Below are 26,983 nucleotides of genomic sequence, written 5' to 3'. Positions count from 1 at the left end.
GGGTAAGGCAGGTTCTTTTCCTGAGCTACGGGCCTCCCCCATTCACAGATGCAATGAGGGTCAAGCAACATTTATACATCCAAGCCACAAAATACACTCAGTCTTTAAATCCAGTTTCTATTTCATAGTCATAGAGCTGGAAGGATCCACAAGGCTCATTTAGTCCAACCCTCTACAATGCAGGAATCTTTTGCCCAATGTTGGGCTTGAACCCACAACCCTGAAAAGAAGAGTCTTAACCTCTACTGACTGAGCTCTTTCCTAGCCATTATGTTTAAAATTCACAGTTGATTATTTAACCTGCACTGCAGCTGATGAGGTAAATAATTTTTGATTTAGATTACAGTTGGTGTGTAACAAGCATTATTTTACCAGCAGCAAGCAGAATTTATGCGACTATTTGGGCTATCAGTGATCCAACTTATGGATGATATTCCCATGACTTTTAAAAAGAGCACCAAAAGCATGGAGTTTTAAAGTAGACATATTAAGCAATAAATAGTAGCACTGAAAAATCAATTTAAAAAACCATAGGTAGTTCTTATGGCTAATTTAATTAAGTCTGTATCATGTATAAAACTGCATTTACAAGTCAAGTTATAGCTAGTTGTTCTTAATGAAATGTAGCTCTCGTATACCCTGTGAAAACACAGTGACACACAACTAGCTATAAAAAATGAAATATTCCAACATATCCAATATATCTGTGAATAAATGAGATGTGCAGAAGTAAAAGGGGAAAAAACAACTTAGAGTTGTCGAAAGAATTACATGAGAATAATAGAAGGGTGGTTTTTTTTTCCATTTTATTGATTATTCCCAGAACTTTAAGTTTCACAGTTAGATTGACAACTGAGTTATTTGCCCATCCCTAGTGACTGACAATAGATAATGGAAAGGCTTTTACCATGATATAACAGCACAGAATAATTTCTAATTTACTACTGTAGTTCTCATCAAAAGTACCTCAGCAAAAACACTAGATTTATCACTTCAATTACTGGAATTTCACATTTAGTTTAAAGAGACATGTTTCTATAATGTGACAGGCTTTACACATTCTGAACTTATTCAGACATTTCGGCTATCAGAATAATCAGGCACAGATATAAATGAAAGCAATTGTTTTAGTTTTATAACTTTCAGTTCTTTCTGCTTGGCAGTGAATGAAACAGAGCCTAAACTCAGGGTCTTTTCCAAATGAAGCATATTTTCAGACCATTTTTTCTTTCTTTTTAGATACCATGTTCCCAATATTTTATATGAGAACTAATAATATACCATTGAATCAATGATTACAACTCATCATGCATTCGCAGCTGCATTTGTCCAGAAGTTGTGGCTGATACCCAAAACATTTAAATAATCAAATCAGATCAATTAGCAGTAGTGTTTATAGAGGACAAGAGCAGCCTGCAACAAAATGTTGCCATATGGAGCATTCATATTCACAGTTCAGCCCAGCCAGCCATGCCATGTTCCAGCATGCTGCATTCCACCCTCAAAGCAGCCAGTGTTCCTGGCCACTGAGCATGCTCAGTCCTTAACTTGTAGTTGGGGGCAAAGGATCACTTACGATTTTTTTCCACCTAAATATGTTTTATACTTACCTGGAACTTCCCCTGAGCTTCGTCATAACTCCGTCTTCTGTGCTGATGGTGCCATTTTGGCTACATATGGATCCACTCTTGGAAAATGAGTTCACTATGAGTAGATTGTATTATCTTACTGAGGGCTGGAAACATCTGAACTTGGAGCTAAAACCTCTTAACCTGGAGAGCCGATGTGTCACTTCGGTGCTTTGCTTCTGGTTAAAATGCAACTGTCTCATTAATGTGTCCTTTGACCACACAAGCCTCATTGACTTCCACTCATTTTCCTTCCCATTGTATTTTCAACAGAAATTCCTTGCCAATATTTTTGTTCTTCTCTGTACCCATTTTCCCTGTTTGCCTTCTGTTTATTTTCTTTCCTCCTTGCTTGTCCATCACCTTTGCATCCTTCTCTCTCTTCAAGGGCAACAAAAACAAATTATCTCTTTCTATACTCAAGACAGTCCCCACTGTGAGGTAGGCTACACTTCAGTGATAGTGATCTGAAGGCAATGTTAGCATGGAACCAACAAATCTAGGTTCCTCCAACTTTTAGCCCTAAAACTTTGCACCGTCTAAACAGTTAGAATTGTGGCATTATTATGATTCAGATCCAAGTCCCAAGAGTGAATAAGATTTTTCTTGGTTCATCATCCAAAGTATGTGAGGTGTAGGATTGCGCTTTGATTGAAGCCTAGGTGTAAATATCTCAACTATAGCATCTGCTTTTTTAATTAGGCAAACTGGTTGGTCATAGGTAAATAAGCAGTTTTCTTATTGAAGGTCTATGAAGTCGGTTAACATAGGGTTGCATGATCCCTGTCTCAGATCACAGAATCAGAACTGGAAGGAACCCTGAGGATCGTCTAGTCCAACTCCCTGCAATGTACCTTTATATCTTGTGTACTGTTACTCCAGTGTAGATTGATGTTAATCCTCAGAATGTCCCAGTTACTACTCTTTTTCTGTATTTTATTTTTAGCGTTCAGATTATTTTCTGATTCTGATAGTTATTTTCCAAAAGCAGACAAATCCACGTGACTGTGTTTTGCACCTCTTTCCTCTCCCTGCCCCCAGGTGGCAGAGAGACATACCATCTGAAGCTTGGGAACAAACTTGAAAATATCACATTGTTTGGGGAGGCAGGCTACAGGCTACATTTAAGACACTGTAAAATACATTATGCCTGGCTATTGGCAACATAGGTAAATTAACTGCACCTATGTTTCCTTTTGCTTTATATGTTGGTGTTTTTAAAACCATTTTACATGTCAGTTCTTTCTCTGCAGTTTTGTCAGGCTACCTTAATATGACTCTGAGATTCTTAGAAACTTTAATATTTCCTTAGTATTCACCAGTGGCAAGTCCAACCTCTTTTTTTAGTTAACCAACAGTAGTGAAAAAACTTTAGACAGGGGAAGTTTATGGGACAGGGGAAGTCCACATGGAATGATGACTGCTTGTTGGGAAGGGGGGTGAAACTGAGTCAGAGAGGAGGAATGGAGTAAAGTATCTTTGAAGATGATATCACTGTATCTGACTTGAAGCTTGAACAGGAGTATTTCACTGTGTATTCTATATCTGAAGTGTATCTTTTCAAGCTGTAACTTTTGTTTATTAAGACTAAAAATACATTTTGCTTGATTTTCTATGGACAGCATTCCAAAACATTGACTGTAGTAGGCCTTATTGTAAGAGGGTTTAAAATAATATTAATTAATTACCACATGAGTGGGTCTGGAGCCTGCATACAGGATGAGGGCTCTAAAATATTACCTTACATCTTAGTAGGCCATGTGTTGGGAATCTTTGGCCCTCCAAAAGTTGAACTGCAACTTTCCAGAAAGCATGGAAAAACATCATTCCCAGCAAGCATAGTCAATGGCCAGGGAGGATGGGAATCATAGAATTGTAGAGTTGGAAGGGACCCTGAGAATCACCCTAGGAGTTGTAGTTCAGCAACATCTGGCTCACCCAAAGCTCTCCATGCCTAGTGGAGGCTTATAATGCAAACCTAATCACCTACTCAGAAGGAAATCCTATTGAATGCAGCAATGCTTACTTCCAGATAAGTGGGTTTTAGGGTTGCGGCTTTAACCCCTTGAAGCCATAGCCTGCAGAAGATCAAAAGTGATTATGAGGCTCTAGGCAGGAAGTTGAAGCAATTAAATGCTCAAATTGTCATCTCATCTGTCCTCCCAGTTGATAGGCGTGGCCCAGGGAGAGAGAGAAAAATAGGGGATCATAAACTTGACATGAGTCAACAGTGTGATGCAGCAGCTAAAAAAGCCAATGCAATTCTGGGCTGCATCAATAGGAGCATAGCATCTAGATCAAGGGAAGTAATAGTACCACTGTATTCCGCTCTGGTCAGACCCCACCTGGAATACTGTGTCCAGTTCTGGGCACCACAGTTCAAGAAGGATACTGACAAGCTGGAATGTGTCCAGAGGAGGGCAACCAAAATGGTCAAAGGCCTGGAAATGTTGCCTTATGAGGAACGGCTTAGGGAGCTGGGTATGTTTAGCCTGGAGAAGAGAAGGTTAAGGGGTGATATGATAGCCATGTTCAAATATATAAAAGGATGTCATTTGGAGGAGGGAGAAAGGTTGTTTTCTGCTGCTCCAGAGAAGCGGACACGGGGCAATGGATTCAAACTACAAGAAAGAAGATTCCACCTAAACATTAGGAAGAACTTCCTGACAGTAAGAGCTGTTCGACAGTGGAATTTGCTGCCAAGGAGTGTGGTGGAGTCTCCTTCTTTGGAGGTCTTTAAGCAGAGGCTTGACAGCCATCTGTCAGGAATGCTTTGATGGTGTTTCCTGCTTGGCAGGGGGTTGGACTGGATGGCCCTTGTGGTCTCTTCCAACTCTATGATTCTATGAACTGGTTAAAGCAGCAATATATGCAGAGGCTTTACCAAGTCAAAGTGTTGACACTAGACAGGTTTATGGTTGAGTAGACAGAGGTTAGTTTCATGCTGGTAATCCAAGCAAAATGGGTGAAGTTTGATATTGAAGGTAGCATGACTGGAAAGAAGGGTGAGATTAAGCAGAACCAGAGAGCAAGAGTGGGTGAAGATTGGGATAAAAGATAGGGGTGCTTTTTGTCACAGGCTTCTTGCAGGAATATAAGGTTATGTCATAGGAGCAGCGATAGATGGTGACCATTCAGCAAAACATAGGGGAAACAAGGGTAATTCAAGGGCTAATGAGGCACCTTGCTTTGAAGAGGCACAGGGATCAGGACAAGATGTAAAGTTTGTTACGGAGCAAGACTCCCAGAAATACCCTGGGAGATGAGACTCCCTGGAGCCGAAGACCCTTAGCTTCATTTAATAGCTGTTGCTATGGAAATTTGGAATTTATATTATCATAGATAAAATAAATCAAAATTAAAAGTTTGGGATAAGAATGCTTACTTTGAAGGCACGCTTTCAAACAGTTGCGTCTGACAGACGTGCGCTGCAGCAGGTGTTAGGAAATCATGGGATAAAACTGACTGAAGTATTTTGAGAAAACTGTGATAATGTCAATGGCAAAATTTATTTTACCAAGTGCAGATGTAAGACATCAAGTTCTCAGACTGATGGCAGAATTAACAAAAAACACACACCATCTGCTTCAATAATTATCTGGAAATACTCATATTCTTGGATTTGTTTTAATACCACTTAGTTTCCAGCTTTATTTTATCTGTGTTTGTACACCAACTAGACTAGATTTTGCAAAATGAAGACTCATTCCATCTGATCATTTAAAAATGTGTTTTTGCATGAATAATGAATCTTTGAATTGTTACTAAACAAGCAAATTATTTGCGTATGTGTCACATCGGTTATCAAGTTTGCACATGTGACAGCTTCAACAGCCGTCTTGTAAAATGCATAGAGCTTGTAACCATATGTTTTTGCTTGACAAAAAGCTGAAACTCAAGATCAATTTTCAATATGGAATGCACAAATTAACACTTTAAAATGTACCACAATATGTACAGCTTGGCAAAATCTGCAGAAATAGCACGTTTCTAGATATTAACTGATATCTTTGGATTCGACCTTAAGGTATTCAATCATTTTGATTAAAAGACTGATTTCTCATAAAACCACAGTCTGTTGGAGGCGCAAAACCAATGACATTTGAGCATTCATATATTTTCATAAACTTTGAACAATGTCAGTGAGACACCTCTTCAATCTTGGCCACACAACAGCAGGGTATTCAATCTTTCTTTAGCTTAAGACAGAAAATTTGAATATCAGCATAGGGTTATTAATGTGACAGTTCACATAGTGTGAACCATGTTGATTCTTAGGAAGCAGATCTGTCGAATATATAGTGTATGTGCTTTGCTCTCATACTTTAAGGAGGGAAAAATCAACCAGAGATCCTAGACTCCCTTTCAAAATGAAATTGATGCCCCATAATTCTTTATGTGTAAAACATAAAAAGAGCTGGCATCAGGTTGCCAATGACACAAGTATTGTTTTCATACTATTTTTATTGCTTGTTCATACTCTTTATACTGACTATTAAAAGTCATAAAATATGCGTTGCAAATTTCATTGTGCATTATTAGCCTTTTTTCTTGTATGATTTCCTTAATAAACAGCCTCATTAAAAATGACTGAGCTGTAAAAATTAACTACTTGACTGTGTGTGTGTTTGCTGGTGCTGTTTCTGCTTGAATTTAAAGGTGCAGATTAGTAAAAAGACAACTTTTCCCATGGATTTTCCTTCAAATTAGTTCTGGGCTAGTATAATCAATTTTGTATATATTACATCATGTTGCAAGTGATATGCAATGTAGGCTGGGGTGGGTGTGTTTAAAAAAATACCCTATTGCACTGAATGAGAATCTCTCTCTCTCTCTCTCTCTCTCTCTCTCTCTCTCACACACACACACACACACACACACACGATAACATTCATTAGGGTTTTTCTTTTTCTGTTGTTCCCTGAGCAGCTTGGGAGAAACCAGATGGGCTGTAAGGGGAAGATGAGCAATTCTGTCCTGCCCAAACAGCAAATGTGACAACACATTGTTTAGTAAGACGACAGTGAGGTGCATGTGTTAATGTTATAAAGTACCCACAGATGTCTCTAACATTTTCACAAATGTAACCCTGCCAAGTTAAGAAACAACACAATAACTATCACTGTGATAGTAGGAAGTTTCATTGTTGTCATTTTGTAAGGGTGAGTTACCAGAAGCTACAGCTGTTGAAAACAATATGATTTGCTTAACTCTTTGTCTGTCCTATAAACTCAGTTAGATTAACTTTGTAACTAAGCCAGAGGATTAATTTTTTGTAACAATACATTTTACGCTGCCTCTTATTTTGGTAAGGATTCACTTTTAAAACAGCTGATTTGAACATTGTACCCATAGATGATAAACTTTCCAGAACAAAACGTTATTAATGGTTTAACAGCAGACTGTAATACTACACCTTAGCTACTTTATCAACAAATGAAACTCTTACGAGCAAAAAACAAATCCAGAAATTAGCATTGGATTAAGGGATTTTGTCCCAAATGGGTCATTAGGATCTTTTGCAAAATAATAATAATATCTGAACATTGTACTGTGGCTGGCATTCCAAAACTGCATGACCAGTTCCCTGGACCCAAGGATCTGATCATTTATTTCTCAAAATGCAGGCCCATATGCCATGTAGCAAATCATTTTTAAAATGGAGGATACTTTAAAAAACAGATTGTGATATATAGCATAGACTGTCTGCTGTTAAAGAAAAAAGTAGTGTAAACTCCCATTGGCCAGTTACAAGCTCTTGGGCACACCTAAAGTAGCGTTCTGGATCCTAGCTTGGTTATGGTCATACCAGAATAAGGGCATGATGTCACCAGGTTGCTCACACTAAGCAAGTCTGGATCTGGTCAGTGCCTTCCTGGCTGGCTAGCTAGAATTTCAAATATGTTGTCCAGGTTTCCATCCTGGAAGAAAGGTGGGCTAATTTCCCGAGGGGTAGACATATTGGAGCAAACACAACAACAAAAGTCATTTGCACCATAAAGACTAACAAATTTATTGTGGCACAAGCTTGCATGGACTGTATTTTACTTCATTAGGTGCATTACATTTTATCCTCTGTTGCAGATACATGTATACCCATATGTGTAAGTATACATTTTGCTGCACAGTTCCATATTAGAACATTGGCTCCCTAGCACAGAGGTCACTAACCATTTTGGACTAGTGGGCACAGTTTGAATGTTGAGATGGTGCTGGGGGGCACCAGTCACAAAATGACTGCCATAAATTGGCTGCCACAGGGGGCATGGCATAACACAGAATTAGAGAGACAGCCACCCCCAGCAACCTTGCACTTGCTATGGGAAGTCAACTATGTCCTGCTGCTCCTGATTATGGAGATCAAGCACACACACACACACACACACACACACTGTTGCTGTCTAATAACAACCTTCATGGGTGCCATAACCTCAGTTGGTGCTGGGTTGGTGACCATTGTCCTAGTGCCTTGAAATTGTTGGAGATTGTCATTCAGTGTTCTTTCATGTCCAAAGGAGTGTGGGCTTAGGTCTTCTACTGTGTTGATCTAAAAAAGAAAGCCCTTGCTTCTCATTATACGGCATATGTATGTACCTATAAATGTACTGTTATTAAACATGTTGCATGCATATAGAGTTGTAAATACTTGGGACAGTTTCCCCAGAAACAAGCAGTGAGAAAATCTACATGTTAGGGGATAATCTGACAAAATTATAAGCGTTCTAAAACAGAACATACTGTTTGCTAATGGCATAGATCTGTTTTATTTATTTTGTTCAGTTCTTATCTAATCATTCTCTGTCCTTTTCTGCAAAATGCATTAGTGACTATAGACCTGATTTATTCAGGAAAAATTCTCACCAAACTTAGTGTTTGGATAAGCAGTGAAAGATAGGTTCCAGTGGAAGTCATGCTATCACTGATCTGTGGGAGGATAGTGATAGGAACAATAGCAGCATAAATTTAGAATGTGAAGGGTTCTCCCGACTAGTGAACAAAAGCTTTCTTGACTGGTTGTTATGGGTTCATGTAGAAAGTTCATTGGAATCTGCGGTGAAATATTTACTTAGAAATAATTTTAAGCTGACTGATAGGAAAGCATTCCACTTGATGCAGTTCCATATCCATTTCTATCCCAGAACAATGACAAGGCTTTTCTCCAACCTTTGCATTTTGCAGTCACAACTCTGTGGGTGAGAAGCCTTGGGAAAGCTTTATTTTATTTCCAGCAGTGAAGTCCTTATAATAAGAATGGGGAGCAGCAATTTATCCCAACTCTTCTTCCTCATCACTGCATAATAGGAATGGGAAGGAGGTGCATATGCTACTACCAAAAAGTAATAGGACTGAAATACCTGATTTAGGCAGGGAGCTTATGCATTCCAATTGGATGTAGCTTGCTTTCAAATAGAACTTTATTATTGGCAGAGTGCAGCATTAATGAACTAATTAATTAAAAGTATTTCTAAATCTCTTAAGATTTTAAAAATTTCTAAGCAATGTAGAAATTATACACTAAAAGAATAAAAATCAGAGCTAAAAGCACAGTGGTATAGAGTGCAACCTTATGGATCTGGGGAAGACTGGACAAATAATCTGATGTCAAATATGTGATGTGGGGTAGTTGGCACAAGTACTGGTATGTTGCCAACTACCGCACATCACATATCTATTCTAGTTCTAATTGTAAAGGAAGCACGTGTTCATATTCAATACTAAATAGTAAGCACGCATATACAATACATATACCAGTAAATTTCTTTTCTTCCTTTTTAAAATGAATGCTTAGAAGGGATAGATATATTATTTATTGGCTTTTGGCTAATAAAATTACTGAGAATTGTGGTGTAATGCTTGAAAGCTACAGCTGTGTTTGTTGCCCATTATTATACAATGAAGGCATTCTTTTTATAACTCTGGGGCAATAATGAGCACTAATTTAGCTACCCTAAGTTGTCAATACATGTTTTATTATACCTGTGGATCTGTTTCCCAGTTTCCCAAGGTAATCCCCCAGTGGAAGTACTATTAGGCATCAGCCATTTGTCAGGAAGCAGTTTGTTTTCTGTTTCATTGCAGAAACTCACATACAGCTTTGTGGCTCTCAATTAGCAGAATTTTTAAAACAGTGAATGCTCACCATTGTGAACCGCAGCACTTTACTTTCCACTACAGTAAGAAGCTGCTCTATTTAAACAACAACAAAGGCCAGTGACTATGTTTGCCACTTGCAACATATGGTTTGTTGGTTTTTACCTGTTGTTCGTTGGGGACTGTTGTGAGAATTGTTAAAAGATGCCATGTAAAATATTTGTGCCTCAAAATTCAGATGATTATAATAGTAATATTTTGTTGTTTATGTTTTAGTCTTCTATTAAATATATGTTGTTATGTACATCATAACAATAAATCCATACTATATAATAAAAACTAAACTAAAAACAACAAAAAGCATATAATGCAATCTGTGCTTTACCAAAAGTAACAGCAGTGACGATGAAAAATGATTAAACCTGGTAACAATAAAACCAGGTGCAACTGGTCAGTGTGTCTGGCTGTTAACCTGAAGGTTGGTGGTTCGAGCCCAGAGACGGCTGTGGTCAGGATTCCTGCATTACAGGGTGTTGGACTAAATGTCCCTTGGCGTCCCTTGCAATTCTGTGATTCTTTGCCAGCTTATTGAAACAAAGTGTCCACATCCTGTCAGAAGACACATCCTGCCAGAGACACAGTTCACACATCACATTAAGCCAAACTTTAGACCAATGCGTGGGTTGCTGGAGGTTTGGCTTACTGTGCTGTCCAAGCTTGGGCTTGTGGTTAAGTTCTTTCCTCAACAACCACAAGTTGTAGCCATTGCATTTTGTACCAGTCAAAGCTTCAAAGACAACCCCATGAAGAGTTTATTTCAATAAGTCAGTCTGAACCAAGGCTGCCTTCTCTAAGAATGGTTGCAAATGGCATGCACACACATACATGTCCACAAAATTAACACTTCAGTTGTGGTTTGGTTCCTCTGTGTATTTCTTTTGTTTGTCTCAGTTTCATAGCTTGCCTCATGTCAAAAATTTGGGATATGTAACAAAAGCAGAAAATCCCTGGTGGTCTGTAACATTAAAGTGGCATTAAATTTTCTCCACTTGGGCTGCTGCAAGAAGCTCGTAAGTCCTGAAAACCAGCATATGCAGACAGATCTTGCAACACTTTTGGAGGTCTTCCAATTTGGATTTTGGTGAGTTAACTGGGAAGGAGCCATGAAGAACACCTGTCTTCTCATTCTTGCTATCTAAATCCAGGACCAAAATGAGGTTATAAGAAAGTGGTTACCAATAGTTAGCTAAGGATCAATCAAGCTGTGAAAGTGACTGCTTTCTATTACCATATGGTTTAAACCAGGAACAACTGGTGCAGGGCAATTGCTGCCACAAAATTTATTTATTTTTTATAAAGATTTTATTATTTTCCATATATAAACAAAGGAACAATACAAAAATACACAATAAACAATAAACAATAATAACAATGACAATAACAATAAACATAAGAAAAAACACATATACATACCTAAACATACAGATATCTCAATCATCTTCTTTTTTCTATCTTCTTTGCATACATTAAGACTTCCCCCGTTCCCCCCACTGCATTCAAAATTAATATATAATTTGGGTGGCTTTGTATCTTTTTCCATATACCTTTACCATATCTCTCAATAAACTTTAAATTAATTAAACAAATATAGTTTCTCACTTAAACTCAATATCTTTAGATACTCTTAAACATTTATAACATTCACATCTAAACTTCTTCTACACTATTTTATCTAACATAAACAAGCTGAAGCCGATTCTACTAGCTAATTCTGCTCAAATATTCAATTTTACACATTTAACTAAATAATCCTTGAATTTCTTCCAATCCTGCGACACCTTCTCCTCCCTCTGGTCTCGGATTCTCGCGGTCAGTTCGGCGAGTTCCATAAAGTCCATTAGCTTCATCTGCCATTCTTCCACTGTCGGAATCTCTTCGCCTTTCCAATTTCTTGCCAATAAAATTCTAGCAGCTGTTGTGGCATACATAAAGAATACTCTATCCTGACTGGGTATCTCTTCGTTGGTCATGCTCAAAAGAAATGCCTCTGGTTTCTTACTAAAGGTAATTTTCATTACCTTCTTAAGTTCATTGTAAATCTTATCCCAGAAAGCATTTACCCCTGGACATGACCACCACATATGATAAAAGGTACCTGCCACAAAATTTATAGCAAGTGCAGTATGAGACTGTTTCAGAGAATTCATAGGGCTTTAGTGCAAGTAATCATGATTAGTGTACAAACAAGCCCTGGAATCGAAAGGCATTTGCTTCCCACAGTGCATTTTAATGTGGCTCACGTTTCCTTGTTCATAAATGTACTTTCTGGAGAAAGGGAAGGGTGATAAATTAGAAGTATTTGGACCTTTGAAGCCAGTTGTGTAATGAATAGACATTTGTTCTACCTGCATTCATGAAGCACTCTGGATAGCAAATAACCTCCTGTCCCCTTGCGTGCACTCCAGGAGTAAGAGATTTTCTCACCTCTGGCAAGCTCCTTCCCTGGCCCAATTTCCTCAAGAATTCCAAAGAATTCTGGGACTGGAGTATCCGTACCCATTCACAGGGTGCACTTGCTCTGAAGCATACTCTCAGCATTGTAGATGAATAAGCAGGAACAGCAAGGTCTAAGCAGAGGAGTGGAGAGCAGGCACATTTGCATAGCAATTCAGTCCTCCCCTGAGGGCTCTTTTGAGGCTTTCCTGATAAGAGGAGCACAACAAGAGGATTCATTTCTGGCATGTTTAACTGTTAGCTATCTGTAATTGTTTGTGTGGAGGATTAACTCAGGAGGCGGAGGGAAGTGTCCAGTCCAATTTTTTCTTTCCCCCTTCTTGCAATTTGGCACTAAAGCAGAAGGAAGAGGCAACCTGTACAGAAGTCCTGACAGCATCCGTGTCACATACGTGTGTGCGCACACATGCATGCACATACATACAGGGCTTCCAAATGTTTTCTTTAAAGCTGCTCAGAGCAGCAAAGGTGGGAAGAGGTGCAGAAATTCATACTGAAAGTAAGCATATATAGAATTGCACTGTGTCAGTCTTTTAAATCTGTAGTATTCTTATTTATTAAATGCCTGCATACAGTTAGTAATCCATATATCCTAGTAAGAAATGCTAAGAACCAACCCTGACCTCTCTCACCACCAAAGGAGCATAAGTGAACAACAGAGAACCTGCACAAACAACGCTGACACCAAACCCCACATATATTAAGTAAAATAGAAACATAGTCACCCCACCCCACCCACCTCTTTCCCCCTTTTCTTCCTAATGTCTCAACAAACAAAATTGACTTGTAAAAATGTTACATGGAAAAAATACGAGAGAGACATTGCATTACCTTTGTAAATCAAGAAAATCTTTAATAAAAAATACTTTTAAAAAGGAAAGAATTGCTAAGAAGTAAGGCCTAATGAAATTGTAATAGGGTTGGACTTGGTAGGTAGACAATAAAGTCTGGCTAGTAAGTCCAGCCACAGTTTGTATATCCTTACAAATCACTATCTCTGACCGTAAGCCAATGGGAGTGGGAGGCATGATGTATTCTATGTTTATATCCTTGGAGGAAGAGCAGGATACAAATGCATTGGATGGTGATTTTCTTTTTATACAACAACAATCAAAATAGAACTCCATGTTTTTTTTGCAAGCTATTTGAATTACTATCAATATGATACTAGGCCAATGAACTGAAGTCATTTTAAGCACAGAGGGTATCTGAATGTGGTTGGTGCTGGACTACAGATTATCGGCACCTTTTATGAATTGTCTGAATGCTTTTGTCTGCTTTCAAAAGCATGTCATCAGGAGGGTAATTGAAACTTAAAGCTCAGCAATCAAATTTTTTACCTTGCAAGTGTTTTGTTCAGCCAGATACTTCTTTTAGCTGAAGTGCACCTTTCCCCCAAACTAACATGTTTCATTTTGCTAGACGTTGGCATGGATCCCATTGGTAGAAGAAATTATGTTTGCACTTCAGCATTTCTTAGCCATGCAGGCCATTGGGTGTTCAGTGGCGTATGAAGCCGCTTTGCCGCTCCATAGTACGCGTGCGCCATGATGTCAGCCCGTCCAAGCGGCGGTTGCTTGCGCCTGGCACCCGGGACAGACTGCACAAGTGCGCACATGTGCAGTCCATGCGGGATTCCGCACTTGCGCAGTCCATCCCGGATGCCGAGCGAAAGCAGCACCCCGTCCGTGCGGCAACTCGTAAGGCTGCAGCGTGCGAGCAGCCACTGCACGGAAATGGTACCGGGCGGCGGCTTGGGATTCGCGGGGGGTGGTGCCGAGTGTCAACCCCCCTCCAGGCTGGAATCGGGGGCGTGTCTCTCTCAACGCTCCCACCTTCCTACGCCACTGTGGGTGTTACCCAAGAAAAAGGAGGAGTGAGGCACAGTGTGGTGCTAGAATCTCATATACAGTAAGTTGTAATTTGTGAAAAATGAACCTTGTAGCTGACTTTGTGCTTAGTGTTCTCTTAGTAAAAGTAAAAGATCCTCCAACAGAATCTTTGAAGTAGCTGGTGAGATATTGCCAATCTCCAGTTTCCAGAACTTGTATTCAGAATTGTTATATGGGTCTTGAAATCAAATGATGGTTTAGAGAGCACAATAGACTTGAAAGCATGTGATTTGTCTTTTGGTTATGAACATTTTCCAGATATTCATGTGCAACTATAGTCATAAGGTATATAAACTATCCCCCCCCATAATAGAAGTATTTGCAAACCATACAGTTAAGCAACTTGCAGCCTTCTTTAAAAGATCATTTTTATTAATTGGTACCACTAATACAAACCAGAGACACATTAACCTTTCTGCTAGGAAAAGAGTAATAATATATATACATATGAAGACTGCATCTGAAAAAGGAACAGTAATTATACAATATGTTGTTTGCTTCCCCTTTCCCTGTAATGTTTTCAGTTATATTTACTAAGGCAGCCAAGCTGTGACAGATGAACCAAATGATAACCATTAGTAGAAGATCCAAATCATCATTTCAGTTGTAGCTCTTACACAGTGAAATAAATTGAATGTAAACTAGTTATCCCTGGTTAACAAATATAAAGAGGTGCAAAAAAGACTTGATTATTTTATTTCCACTCCATCAAGCCACATACTGGCACCTAAAGAACCTTAGGTTGGGGTTAACAGTAATGGAGTCCTTATGGTTTGCAGGATCTGAAAAAGTAGGGGAAATGTCAGGGAAAACCCAGAAGTATGGCAATGCAATGGAAAAAGCAGCACAAATATCTCAAAAACTCGTATTTTTTGGGTTAGGTTTCCTCAAAAAAGCTAAACAATTTGGATTTGTTTTTTTAAAAAGCTTAAGAATTTTGTGGTCTTCCTAAGAAAAAAAGCTCAATAACATCGTGGGTGTCAGAAATTTTACTTTTTGAAATATGGCAACCCTAGAAGAAGTAAATCAACAAGTAGTGGAAGTTTGTTAATCTGATTTGTGAGTGCTAATCAACCTGAATGGATTTGCACATACAAAGCACAAAGCACCTGCTTAGGTTGGTTCACAAGCTGCAGCTCCTCTTGAACAGAGATGGCCTAGCCACAGTTTTCTGTGCTCTACTAACATTCTGTTTGCTAACTACTAGAATGTGTTATACATCATGCTGCCTTTGAAGACTGTTAGTAGTACAAAATCCTACCTGGGAATTGTCAAAGAGCAAGCCAGCAGTAAATCACACCGTTCAAAGTTGAGGTTCATTCTTTAGAAGCAAAAATGAGATCTTTGCTGAGTATCAGGCTTAATGAGCACAGCAGCTCATCTCCAGTAGGTCTTACCCCATGACTTACAGTGGTGCCCCGCTAGACGAATGCCTCGCAAGACGAAAAACTCGCTAGGCGAAGGCATTCGTCTAGCGGAAGGCTGCCCCGCAAGACGAAAAAGTCTATGGGGCTGCCTCGCAAGACGAAAAATTTTCGTCTTTTTTTTTTTTGTTTTGCGGAGCGCGGCTGTCATTGCCGCTCCGCAAGACGAAAAACCCGCTAGACGAAAATTTTCGCAGAACGAATTATTTTCGTCTAGCGGGGCACCACTGTAGTTGCTGAGACTGAAAGTCCCCACAGCCATCAAGGTCCTCTCTTCTCCAGGGCTTTCCCCAAGCAATCAGAGACTGTGTCTGTGTGCAGCCTGCTGCTGCGCCACCTGTTTTAGCCCTCTTCTGGTTCTGGGAGACAGGGGAGGGGAGCATGCTGCAGCAGGAGAGGGAGACACTCATGACACTTCACCAGTCTAACTCATCTCTGTCTCTTAGCCTCCCTCCTCCCACTTGCTGGCTTCAGCTTATGATTCTGGGCTTCTCTCCACCACAGACTTTCCAAGCTCACTAAACCCTGTTACCTCTTCAGCTTCTAACACATCCTCTTCCCAGTCTTCTCATCATTGTCCCACCATCACTCTCTGGGCTCTGAGTCTTCTTTCCTTGGTGGTTTCCCAGCTGGCTCCTTCCACCATTCCTCTGTGTCCAACCAGTCCATGGCATCAATGGGCACATGAGTCATATTTGTCAGTTTTGAAACAACAGCACTGGTTCCCAGTCAATTGCCAACTGTAGATCAAAGTTCTATTTTTTTAATAAAATAAAACCTCTAAGGACCTGCTGTTGTTATTATGATCTTCTTCAAAGTTTCTCCTCTGGGTCCCACCTACTGCCAGACATAAAGCAGGTAATGAGGGAACATGTCTCTCTTTCCATTGTGATGCCCGGATTGTGGAAGGCTGGCTTGGCATCTGATGTGTTTTCATATTTTTCCAGGCCTTTTAGAGTTGATTTTAAGGCTGCTATATCTCTCTTATTGGCTGTTGCCAGTGCCAGCTGTTTCTATTGATTTTTCTGTAAGACACTCTTGAACCTTCTTGGGTGGGAACGGGGGGAGTTTAAATGTTTTAAATACATGTAAATAAGTAAGTTAAGTAGACTGAGTTGGAAGGTGAGAGCTAAAGAATTGGCAGCATACCAACAGAAGGAGCCACTGTTGAGGAATGGCGATTGGTGATCATTGTGTCCTTTGGTTTTTGGCTTTATGGACATTTTGTTATGCTGCCCATAAGCTTAGGAATGTAGGCAGTTGGTGATATATGCAATTCATATCTTTCTCAAGGACTATTTACTACTCCTTGTTGAAAAGAGAATCAATAGATTCTTTTCCCACGAGCAGGAATCATTTTTAAGAATATGGGGTAATTTGTCAAATTATTAATTACTTTTCTTTTGTTTTGCTAGTTTGCATTAGACAGATGGAATTCTGATCTTTAACAGCCCCATGACTCATGGAACTGCTTGTGTACTAAAATGCCATTATTAACACAACAGTAGTTTTCAGCAGTTGGTAATTATTGCCATAATTAAACATTTATCAAGAAACAAGTATTTATCATTCATTAAACTTTCATTAAAAATCCATCTTAGCACAAGCTGGATTAGCCAGCGATTTTCGAGTGATAGCTTCTTAACTTCTGGCAGGAATGTGGAGAAAGATATATGTATGGTAACGTTCCAGGAACTGTAAAAATTATAGGATTTGGGATGCAGATTTTTTAAACATTTATTAGGCTTTGACTGGTATGGGGAAAATAATAGACATTATCATTTGTGTTTTCCAGCTTGGACATGTTCTAGCATCACTTCTGGGGGCAGGAATACACACCATGTAACTGCCATATAGGAAAGTGTTCAGGCAAAGTAATTTGAACTAAGAGAACTTCTATAGGGTTGTCTAGATCAGTGTTTCCCAACCTTGGGCCTCCAGCTGTTTTTGGACTACAGCTCCCATCATCCCTAGCTAGCAAGGCCAGTGGTCAGGGATGATGGGAGTTGTAGGCCAAAAACAGCTGGAGGCCCAAGGTTGGGAAACACTGGTCTAGATCATCAGATGTATAGTAATACTTCGGGTGCCCACCCCCATCCCACTAGTGTGGAAAGTACTTTTTTATCAACTATCTGAGATATTTTGCCACGTATCTTTTTAAAATGAATCTTTGCACCCTGAGCAACATTGGGGTAGTACTCACAGTTTTCCAGAGCTGGTCACTTTGATTGACTCATTCAGATCATGCGCCAATTATCTTGTCCATATTGGTAGCGGCAATTAAATTGACTAGTGTAAAATCTAGTTTGCAGGAACAAAAATATAATTTGTGGTCTTACACTTCTCTTGGTTCCATTTTGCACCACCCCTATTTTAAATGCGTTTAAATATTCATCTTAGTTGCATATTATTATCTTTCTGCGTTAATCATTACCAAGCAAATTACTACATTCTTTTACACTGAAAGTGATTGGTTTCATGATCTCGTCAGCTCTGATAGGCTGCATTACCTTCCATTCCATTATTTGCTCTCCTGTTTACAGTTAGGTTTTGCTATTTAACCCTTTTTACACACTCACTATTCTCTGCTGAGTGCCAATTTGCAAAGGTTAATACAGTATAAGTTTAGAACAGCCTATTTGATTGTCTAGTGTGCCGGGGGGGGGGGAGCATTTGTAAGTAACACTGCCTTGGAAAGGCTGGTCACAAACATACTAGCAGTTCACATCATAGCCTGTATTCAGCAACTTTGTGTTTTCTCTTGGGCAAAAAATTTACTGTATCAGTGCTTTTATGTCACAAGAATGAATTGAATTTGTACCCTTTAGTGCAAACAACAATAGACAGTGTGGTAACCTAGTGGAAAACAAATAGAAGCCCCGTCCCTGTTGGGGATTCAGTGAGGTTCAGAAAGATGGAGCTGACGGTAGAGAGGTGGCAGATAAAAACAGGCCGAAGCAGGAAAGAATCCTGCGGTCATTTATTACCATGCCATCTTCATAGTGTTTGCTGAACCAAGGTGCAGAGTAATGATTCAGACAAATGATGTTAATAATAATAGCTGGCCCTTTGGCAAAAACTGAATACCTGGTATTGCAGTGTGAGACCTAATCAGATTCTCTCAAACTTTACTTCAAAAATGATAGAATTTTCTAACTTCAGTTTTCTCCCTGTCAATTGATTCCCTCTAGATATATCAGTTTAGAATAAAAGGAAAAGAAAGAAGGTGATAAGGACTTGTTTTCCGAACAAGACAGACAAAGGCAGTCAGAATGGTTGCGCTCTCAACATGTAACAAAAGCTAGTATTAAAATGTTGCTTCTGCTATGCACATTCATACTCCTTGGAAATAAGAGTGAGCAGCAACTTCAGACATCATAATCAATATCCGTGCCTTGATTTAGCCACGACAGATCAGTTGTGGGTTTTTAAAGGAATTTCACCATTTTTAATAACAATGGTATATTCCTTTTATTGCTGTCTTTTTATTGACCACATTAATTCATTTTTACAGTATTATATAAGCTAAGGCTCCATCCCCCAATATATGCTTATTATTATTGTTTAAATTACAGTGCACGCTAATATTTTTCCTTTAATTTGTTTTAATTTATATCATACCTGTGCATTTGAGAAATACAGAATATAATTATATTTTAATAGCTGCAGTTGAAACAGCATCTGTTTAACTCCAAACAACATCAGACTTATTAATTAGCTGCATTTTGGCATCAATTTATCACACATGATTTGACACGTTAGATACTTGAAGCTTAAACTATTTGTGTAACAGAGGAAATAAATAAATAAATAAAATGGATACAGAAGACACTGTTATAGATCATCTGAAGGGGGAAATTATGTTGGCATGTGGGAGGTTAATGTATACACTACATATTCCTTTGCTTGATTTGCTATTTTCTTCTTCATAACTCTAGGTAAACAGTTTGTGCTGCCATTTTATACACAGGTTAAATGTAGTTGCAGGCTATTATACATCATTAGAGTAAGTAATATTCATTCACAGAAGAAAAATGGAAGCTTTTCACTTGTAGCCACTTGGACATTTCATTTTTCATATAGCACGCCACTGCAAAAATTAGTTGTGGCAGGCTTGATATACCTTATAGTCTGGTACCCTGAAATTAAGCAATGAATCACACCATTTTGGCTTATTAGAGCTAATGCATTTTTTCCTGATAGCATATTTTGTAAAACAATACAGTTTGCACAACATGCTGCTGCATCAGACCTAATAATTTCTCACTTCAGCCTTTTCAGTAGCTTGTCACAGGACCTTGAAAACACTGTATTCCATTGCTTTCTCTGAGCTGTCGCTGCCATTATGCACTATCCGTTTTCTAGATCAAGGAAACCCAGCCTTTTCCCATGCTATGAACTGCATGTCATATACATGCAGCATCTGCAGGCCAAAATATTGAACAATATATTGCCTTATTGGACACCTGCCTCTTGCTCAACCCCATCACAATCCAACCCCCTCAGTTAGTCCTAGCCACATCCTCCCATGATCCTGACTGCCTCCCATCCAACACCAGTTCAGCCTGATTAACTTCCTTCCAATGATTCTGGCAAAGGCCTATCTTGGCTTTCGTAAAGAATGTCCCTATTTTTATCGGAGAAATGTTGGAGGGTATAGAAACCCCATTACTTACTGCAGCACCTTCTTTCTTAAAAATCCTAGGTGCTTTTTCATCTCATTTCAGCAACCAGTAGATAACAGGCCAGGAAGTATGTCAGGTACTTTATACAACTAACAGAACGGCAGATATAAGTTTTATAAATTTAATAAATAAATTCCAGTATATTTCAGTTGATCTCTCTCTAAATTTGCAGTATTCTGTTCTCTGAGGCCCATTTCTGGATGCCCTCTCGTGTCTACTTGTGACCTCTGCTCTCCTTCTGTCCACAGCCCAGTCATTTATGGGAGATTCGCCTTTGCATATTATGGTTAGATACACCATCATCTGTCCAGCAATAACCACATTAATACACAGAGCAAAGTTATTCAACTGAGCTTAATTGAAGTCTGAGTATGTAATGATTGAGTGAGTGAATAGAGGCTTTTGAATTGTGCTGCAGGCCCCAGTGTACAATATTTGGTCAATAACAAATTTATTACTAATTATATCCAATAAATAGAAAATAGAATATATTTATTTCTGCATGGCAGCTACCACATTTGAGGAGAATAATAATTGAAAAGGAACTCAAAACTGACATAGAAATAAAACGAAAAATGCTGCAGCCACACAACTGAAGTCCTTTGCTCTTGCAGTTATAGTACATTATAACTAGAGAGTCCCAGTGGCAGCTTGTTGTGTGTGTCTGATTATCAGTGGGCATTGTTCCTACTTGCCTGCAGAATACATTAAGAATGCCACTTTTTGGGGTTTGAGAATTCTGTTAGCTGAGATGTTTTGTGATAGTGCGAGGTATCATTGTACAATAGGATCTATAGATATTAGTGTCAAGAAGAAGAATGAATTATTTGCCCTTTCTCTTGGGTTATTGCATGGGTTACACAAAGACTGTGAAGAGTGTATTGAAAACAAAGAAAGTAAGAAAGAAGTAGAGGAACTAATAGCACTGCCAAGAAATGGCAATTTCACGTTTTCCAGAAATAATTTGTGACTATTGTCCTATGTTCATACAGAAACACTTGCCCCCTCCCTAGGAACCATTAGTATTAATACCTCTGACAGAAACATGACACACATCCTTCACAGACTTGGAGTCCTTTGGAAGAAAATGCGAGGGGAAAATAATCCAATATTTATTTATTTATTTATTTTAAGAAGTTATACACCACTGTTCAGCACATCCGGGTCTAAAAGCGGCTTACAAGTGGATAAAAAATACAATATACAGAAATTGAAAGATAAATTAAAGCATCAGAGAATATAATATTAGAACAGCATTCCTGGTGTAAAGGCCTCCTGAAATACCATCTCTATGTTATGGTGTGATGGAAGGATACATTATGGCTTAGAAGACAAAAGTCATCAGAGACACGTTGTGCATAAAATTACCGGTATTGCTCTGTTTTGATTACCTTTACAGTGTGGTGTACATGCATTTTATTGGGAGGGAGTGGGGTTGTAGCAAAGGCTTGACACATAACCTGTGCAATCTGATATTGTTTAAACCCATGATTGGGTAGCTGTGGGGTGGGCAAGAATGATATATAATTCTATTTCTGTAATTCTTCTGAGCAGTCTGTCTAAAAATATAAACGTGGGCTAGATCTGCAATAATGTATTAAAGCCTTAACAAATACTTTAACCAGCCTGAACTATATGTTATAAACAAGGAGCTACCTCACCTTCCTCAAAATAGCATTGTTGCTTAGGCATGCAATTTTCAAAAATGACAAACAAGGGTGGTACATTTCCCAAGGTGAATGTGAGCTGAGTGATTAGCTAGTACTTTAACTCTAGTTTCTTGCAAATTACAGACATAAGAAACCCTGCAATTTATATGTACTTTTGGAAGTGAATGCTTTAATCCCATGATTCATGAAAGCAAAGTGGTAATAATTTAAGTACCATATTTTATTTATCCCTCAGAGTTGTCAGCTGATACCAGAAGTATTTTCACTATTTTTGGGTTGCTGCCTTTGGCCACCTAATTGCTTCTTAGGAAGTAAGAGGGAATTGCTTATATAACGACAAGGATTGTCTTTGGCAGCGTCAAGCCAAAGCATCAGTCAGTCCATCTGGGTAAAATCACAAGCTGACTCCGATATTGCTAAATATTTATACTGTCAAATACACACAGACATCCAGATGAAAAGAGGCATTCATTAGGAATTCTCCAGCTTGTCAGTTTAAAGATGTAGATTAGAGCAAAACCTCCCACTATGGTACTGAGAGCTCAGGAAAAGTCTATATTTAGCCATTCTAAGCAATAAATATCATCATATTGCCTCATTTAGGTAAATAGAGAATAAATATTGTCAAGATGATCCTAGAGATAATGTAAACAGATCCCTGTTCAGAGTCTGTGTTACTAGGGTAAGTTCCAGGACATTGAAATGCTGATGACGCTTTCTGGTTTAACCCTTTTTTCCTAATCACAGCCCCCTCCCCCTTTTCAGATAACAAGACAGATTTTATTCAGGGCAATATGAGTGAAGGAAAGCATGACTTTTTTAAAAAAAGTGAGGTGATTTTGTGTATAAGTGAATTACTGCATTATGCTAATTAGTGGTTTTGCTTTAAAAAAATTTAACGTCACTAAAGGCTTCTGGTGGGGGCGGCAGAATAAAGATATCTGTAGCAATACTGTGCTTCACTCTGCAGCTTAACATGGAAACTGACAAAGGCCATCAATCACAGGAGAACATTGCAGCTTTAGGATGAAGACATTATTTCAACATTATACCAAGTTAAAGCCCATTCTGGAATGCATTGTACACCCCATCTTTTTTCCAATGATTACATACACTTGGTTGTGAGCCCTGTTCATAAAGGTACACCTAAACAACAAGAAAAAAAACAAGTTGATAGTTGCTGGGTTATCTTAATATTTAAATTAATAAAAATAGGCCCAGTAAGTGAACTAGTTGTAGGAATTTGGAATATGTTGCACGCGCGCACACTCACACACACATGCATTGTCCATAAGGAGAAGGGTAGTCAACATCTAGAGTTTAGTTAATTATACTAGATGATTTTTTTAGATTAATAATTAACATCTCTTTATAACTAAATATCCATAATTAATCAGCAAATCATAATGTGAAGACTAATTAAGTTCCAACTCAAATCTTAACAGAAAATCCATATTACTATCCAGCATCATTAATTACTCTAGTAATCAAAGTTATTCCCCCTGGGATTTGACATAAAGCTTTGTAGGTTTATAAACTAAGCTATTATCTCAAAAAAAATATTTTGAAAGTAGCTTTAAATCGCATTATAGATAACTGGCATTAGATTGGATATTTAAACAAGTTTCCATTTCCCCTATAGTACATTAACAATGATTCACCCAGATTTACCCAAAGTATCAAGGAACATCACCTTTCTCACACACTTCCCTTTCTTTTGAGATTTTATACAGCTTTTATTTGGCCTAAGTATCTGCTTTGCAGTCTCTTTTGAAATAAGCTTACCCTCTTCATGGGTTGTTTTCCCTATGGCCCTTGGAGTGCTATTTTGCAATGTAAAAATGAATTACAGTGTATCTATGCTGACATTATAAAAAGGAACAAAAAGAGAGAAAATAGAATTTGGATTGTATTGAAAGAAAATATAGTACTATTTGATCAAAGCTAAGTAGGAAAGGAAGAAACAAAACAGGAATTCTTAAAAAAAATCCACTATAAACCACTCTTACTTTAATTAGTAGGAACATCAGAAAAAGAGACATTTGAAATGCATTCACTTTAATTCTGAAAAATTATAAAAGGCCATGGTTCATAGTCACAATCTGAAATGTAGCTGCTTCCTATTTAGAAAGCAAAAGGTTAAAAATCCACATTTTTCAATTAGTTTTAGCACCAGATCTTCTAAGAACACACCATCTGATACTGTTCTTTTGTGTGGCAGCTGTAAAAATTCCAAGCAATTTTTACTGTCAAGGAAACTCTTGACTAAATAGAGGCTGTTAACTTAAGCAGATATCTGAGGTTATTTGGTGGCAATCAAGAACTCACAGCACTTCAGCTAATGGGTTATGATCAGAAACTGTTCCTAATAGCCAGCTAGACGGATCTGAATATGAAGATTTCTATAATTTTGTTGTCAGCTTGTGATGTACTCTAGTGCTAATTATTTGGAACAATTATGTTTTCCTAATAACAAAAGAAGAAGCAGTGAATTAAGCAGGCTTACCTTCAGATCTTTAGATAACAGTTTAAATGCACTTGCCATTAAGAAATAACATTTCTTTTTTCCCCCTGTATGGAACCCTAATTATTGAAGATGCTTGTCTTTTAAATGTGTTTCCTCTGCTTCTTTTAAGTATGTTCAGTGTGTCAGTTTACATTGATGAATGTACTAACTAGTATTTTCTCAGTCTTAGGTTTATGCCCGTACCTCCCATAGACTGCTTATTTCATTTGCTTATTCAAAAACCGTAATTAGTGCGGTAATTAACATGTGGATCCTTCAAAGGGAGACTGTTAGAATCATGGGACACAGCCCATCATTCTTGCTGATGTATGGATGATAAAGAGACGTAGGTTGAGGTGACAACAGGATTTGGATTACAGCACATTAAGTGAGCTGCAGGGAAATTCAGAGAGGACCTTAGTCCATAGAGCCTTTCCTTTTGAAAAAAAGTAATTATCCACACTGTTTCTATAATGCATCTAGGTGTTATCCAGCGTTTGCAGCTGTCAAATCATTTGCTTTAAAAACGCCTTTTTATAACTTAACTTTTGAGTTTTGCACATTATTTCTTAACCAATTACAGAGCCAAGGTGCCAAGATGTTAAAAAAATAATCATCTGCAGAACCATAACAGAGAGAAAGAGAGAGAAAGAAAAAGAATGTCTTTGTGACAATTGATTTCAGACAATTTGATGGTAATTTTTGAGTTGATGTGGTTTAGAGTCTTAAAATTGCAGATATAAAGAAAAGCCCCATTTTTGCTCAGTTCCCCAGAGGAATTTTTTTGCGTGTACATTCCACTTTTCAAATAAGATGAATTTGTGGCATTTTCCAAGACAAAGTGAGTGAGTTATGCATATGAAGATGAATTTTTATGGCACCAATAGATGTCCCTTTGATATGCCTGCATCTGATGCCTACAGTAGTGTGAATTGAAACACTAGTTTAATCCATGTTATTTTCCCTGGCCTTTTTACTTGCCATAACTAGTGGCTTTCCTCTTTACAATGTTTAAGTCAATGCTCTGCCAGAGGGATCAAAAAGTCTACATGGAACCCTAGAGAGGCAGCTTGTGGGACTAGGTGAAATGGCCTCTGTACACAGGGTATAGCTTTATTTGCTAAACAGATCATTTGAAAAACTCCTTAGGGTGTTTCTGCCCTTTTTGTCCCACAGAATAGTGGAAATCTATTCTAGACAGGTGACCTTATGCCCGTCGTGTACTATGAGGTTTGTGTCTATTAAGATAGGCTGGCGGAAGGTGGAGACCAATGTATGGTTGTAGGTTGTTTTTGTTACTAATAATTGTCACATATGCAGGTCATCTGTCTCAAAGGTCCTAGGGCCAGTTGATTCATCATAGCAACATTTATTTTAATGGTGCACAGTCCTGAACCTGCACACGTTTGCATGCCTAATTGTATGTGTATACCTATATGCATAATGAAAGTTATAAACATGTAAAGAGCCATTCAACAACTTTATTAATGTACATGAAATTATACGCATCCATGCAAGGGAGACAGAGGTCAAATAATATAGCTTGAAGTTTTAGTTTGTTTCTGAGCAGAGTTTTTCTCTGGAGCGTTTCCCCCCCCCCCTACTCAGACCGACTGAGTTTGTTTCTGGTTGATGTAGCAGAAGATAATTGAGCAATTATATTCAACACAAGGTGTGGTTGTCACTGGATAATCACAGTACTATGCATTATGAGTTATTCATACAGCTGCTTAGAAGTGTTTATCTTTTATTCTATGGAGAGATGCTTTCTGCCATTCAGAATAAAAGACTTCCATACCTGTTCTCTGAAATCACATAATATGTGCAATTAATAGATATTTTTAGCTGTTGAGTAATCACATTAGCCCTTGCTTATCAATAGGCAGGTTTTAGGAAGCATTGAAAATATGATTCTAATTTGTGAATAACAGTTCGGAATTCACCTCATAATTCATAGGTGTGACCTCACTGAACATTGTAATTAATGGGTGTTATGTCATCTTCAGGAGTTATGAGATTTTTCAGAGATTTTAATTGCTTTTCAATGAAAGTCATTTGAGCAATGCTATGAATACAATTGTCCTTTGAGAGTAGTGTAGTCAGAATGTAGCTGCTCCAGAGAAGTCTTGGGTCTCTTCATACAACACCTCATGTGGTGTAGCGCCTAACGTAAAACTTAAGAAGAGCCTGCTGGATCAGGCAAATTGCCATCTTGTCCAGCATCCGATTCTGACAGTGGCTGACCAGATGCCTATGGGAAACCCATAAGGAAGACCTGAATGCAACAGTACTGTCCCCTCCTGTGGTTCCCACCATATTGCCTCCAACCACAGAGGCAGAACATACCCATCATGACTAGCAGCCGCCATTGATGTCACCATTAACAGATTTATCCTCCATGAATTTGTATAATCCTCTCTTCAAACATCGAAGCCAAGAGCATGTTGTGAAATTCAACATCATCTCACCTATGAGCTCATGAATTGTAAGGTATTTGTCCGACTTTGCTTTCCTCCCCACCCCTCAGCAATTTTATATATGCATATTGACTAACAATAAATGTTGTCATACGG

The 26,983-nt window shown here is 38.4% G+C and overlaps 1 protein-coding gene and 1 long non-coding RNA gene across 3 annotated transcripts in view; one reads left to right on the top strand and one right to left on the bottom strand.

The window, feature by feature from the left end:
• The window catches only part of ZNF407 (zinc finger protein 407), a 333,562-nt gene that overhangs the window by 285,047 nt on the left and 21,532 nt on the right, over window positions 1–26,983 (top strand). The window lies entirely within an intron of this gene.
• The window catches only part of LOC117049820, a 31,677-nt gene that overhangs the window by 3,716 nt on the left and 978 nt on the right, over window positions 1–26,983 (bottom strand). The gene's annotated exons all lie outside the window — the stretch shown is intronic.

This window comes from Lacerta agilis, chromosome 7, assembly GCF_009819535.1.
Source record: "Lacerta agilis isolate rLacAgi1 chromosome 7, rLacAgi1.pri, whole genome shotgun sequence".
Classification (NCBI taxonomy): domain Eukaryota; kingdom Metazoa; phylum Chordata; class Lepidosauria; order Squamata; family Lacertidae; genus Lacerta; species Lacerta agilis.
The sequence above is the reverse complement of the archived record's forward strand: the minus strand, read 5'-3'. Positions and strand labels throughout refer to the sequence as shown.